The sequence below is a fragment of the Temnothorax curvispinosus genome, unplaced genomic scaffold (assembly GCF_003070985.1).
Source record: "Temnothorax curvispinosus isolate PA1 unplaced genomic scaffold, ASM307098v1 QBEX01012671.1, whole genome shotgun sequence".
Lineage (NCBI taxonomy): Eukaryota > Metazoa > Arthropoda > Insecta > Hymenoptera > Formicidae > Temnothorax > Temnothorax curvispinosus.
Genome location: NW_020222451.1, coordinates 1 through 2,869, shown reverse-complemented (window position 1 = coordinate 2,869; position 2,869 = coordinate 1). Strand labels below are relative to the sequence as shown.

Genomic DNA, 2,869 nt, shown 5'->3' with positions numbered 1-2,869 from the left:
CGTCGTAGAGCGAGAAGCGGTGGCAGTCGAGCTGCATCATCTACGACCGGAATTTCCGAAGATGGCAGTTCAGGCCAACACGCTGATTATTATACAGAAGTAAGTTTCATTTTCAAGTTACAAATTTGATTTTGGACGTTTCAGAACTTTTATAATTTAATAACAGAAAGAGATAGTAGCAATAACTTGAAAAATATGTGTAACGCTGATTGACTATCGTGTTGTGAGGGCGTAATTTTCTTAACGTTGCCGCGCTATGAAAGGTTTAATTTACTGCATGATTTAATTTATCCGTATGATATTGCAGACCGAGGATTGCGAAAGTAAGAAAAGTTTATAAGAATTACATTTGTAATTTATAGGACGTAAACATAGAAGAGGATACAGAGAGTAGTTCTGATTACATGGGTGAAACGAGTAACGATGAACACAGTGGGTGGTGATAGCCAATCTGGAGCCAGTATGAAACCAGGCGATGATCTTGCTACAGATAGCACATTAAAACGGATTCTAGAGCAGGATTATGACCTAATGAGTATTAAGAACAAGATAAGCTAGTAATTAAATTTTAGTTAATATACATATATATTACAGATAAGCTATAAAGCGTTTGTGCCGGATACATTTTTCAACAACTAAAAACTATTCCTGCTGTTTGCATTTTATTTATTTTTCATATTTAAATTAAAATTATACAAGGATTGTAATTTATGTTAAAAACTAATCTTTCACTGAAAACAAATATCATACAAATATATCACTGATATTTATTTCAGCTTATACTTCCGGCGCAACCTACTGTGATAAATATTCCAGAATCTCTGGCACAGCATTTCACTACGACGCAGTTTACGAATATCCCAGAGAAACCTTAATTCTCATATCGCAGTTTACGAATGTCTCAGAGAAACTCTCTGATTGTGTCGATTAATTATCGAACGGAAAAAGGAAAATACAATAGCAATGTTTTTTTTACGTATCAGGATAAGCTGTGATTATATAAAAAAAGAAAGAAAAAAATAACGGAAAACAGAACCGAGCAGGAACAGGACGCAACTGTATTTCTAGACAGTCTGATTTTGTAAATTATTCTACGAGGAAAACACTTGTGTATTATATATATATGTATATGCGGATATGCGATATACAATTTGATATGATATATGATCTATGACGTTTGTTTATTACTATGTAAAGTGACAGACTTCGAAATTAAACATTAATTACTGTTAATCGTGGCGTTTTGAATTTACTTTTTTTCTTTTTTTTTACCTAAAGAGGATCATGAGAAAGTGAGAAAATTCCAAACGCTGCGAGAGTGCAGACACAATGGACATCCGAATTTTACAAAACGTGAAAAAACATTCGTCTTTTCTCATCTCTAAACTCCTCAGACCGTGTTAATATTTAAACAAAATAATTTACACGTCACTCATAGAGCTAGCGCGATAAAAAAATAAGTTAACATTCGTTGAAACAACATTATACATTTATGCCTAACAACAATTTTTTGTGCTTGCACTCGCGAATCTCTTGCCGACGTGATACTCGATTTTCTCACACAGAATTTCTTGCTATAAGACACAAAGGGGAGTTTACTTCTTGCGGAAAATACTCGACATGCTGGGTGATTCAATTTTCTGTTGAAGAGATCTTGTTCATCTTCTGGCGCATATCCTTGGCAGACATTCACCGTCGTCATCGATAGGGAAAACCCGGAGCTCGTCGAGTGTCCTGGAATGAAAATAATTTTTTTACAAACGTTTAAACATGACCCGAAGAATCGATGAATAAAAGTACAAGTTATACGTTGCATGTATGCTAGGATAACTTGGCTCGCCCGAAAATCGGCCAGGAGGTAGACGTATCGTACGTCCGGCACGTCCTCGATTAACGTTAACGTCAATGATTGAAAGCCACGACATGAAATATAATAAATTATATGCGAGACGAAAAAGACGAGAAAATTTCGAAGAGAAACGACAGAATTTCATCGTCGTCAGATGATTGCAGATTAATTAATTTCAATAATGGATTTGATAGAATATCTGAACGTCATGAACAGTCTACTTGCTATTTCAAAAATAAAAAAGGATTTAAATGATTTTCTTTTAGCAATAAATCTCACCTCCTGTACTACACCGCACCGCGATGTCCCTAATTTAATTAATTTCTTTGCAATCTTCTAATTCAATAACACTTCAAATTGCAACAATTAAGAAAATAAGCTGAAGATATATAATTAGTAATCCTTAAGATATATGTAGTAATCCTTAAGTCCTAAGAAATTAATCAATCATAGTTAATTATTTTCCTCACATTCGATTGTGATTGATCAATTTCTCACAGCAGATCTTAATGGAACACTTAATAAAGTTGTAGGGTAGTATTTCATTGTCGGATCTTTTATATTTAAGGCCGGCTGGAATAATCTTAAGAGAGAGAGAGATGTTATAAACTAATCACTCGATTGTTAGATATAACAGAGCCGTATATATTATCAACCTTAAGCCATTGTCTTGAAATAAGAACCGACTATGTATACTAGCCTTAATTTTACTCATTAATTGTTCGTTGCTTAGCAAGGAAGATTTTACAGAAAAATATATTGTTCTTTTTCTTACCTATATAACAGGAGATGAGGTAATATGCGAAATCGAAATATATACGCAAGCCGTCCGCGACTTCTCTGCATATATTTACTTCGTTTACTGTCTTCTCTATGGTATACGGTATTATTCACTTTACTCCGTTAAGGTTTCTGTTCGTAATATTCTCGGTTCGGAATATTCGTAAACTGCGTCGTAGTACAATGCTATGCTAATCTGACAAATAAATTGAAAATAGGTTAAGCACGTTTCCCGTGTTG

The 2,869-nt window shown here is 34.2% G+C and overlaps 1 long non-coding RNA gene across 1 annotated transcript; it reads right to left on the bottom strand.

Annotated features, from left to right (window-relative positions):
• Positions 1-976: 976 nt before the first annotated feature.
• On the bottom strand, positions 977-2,863 carry LOC112462674. Its single transcript, XR_003041683.1, has 2 exons — positions 2,625-2,863; positions 977-1,734 (listed from the first exon to the last, which is right to left on the bottom strand). It is a non-coding gene; the product is annotated as an uncharacterized LOC112462674 (long non-coding RNA).
• Positions 2,864-2,869: the final 6 nt, after the last annotated feature.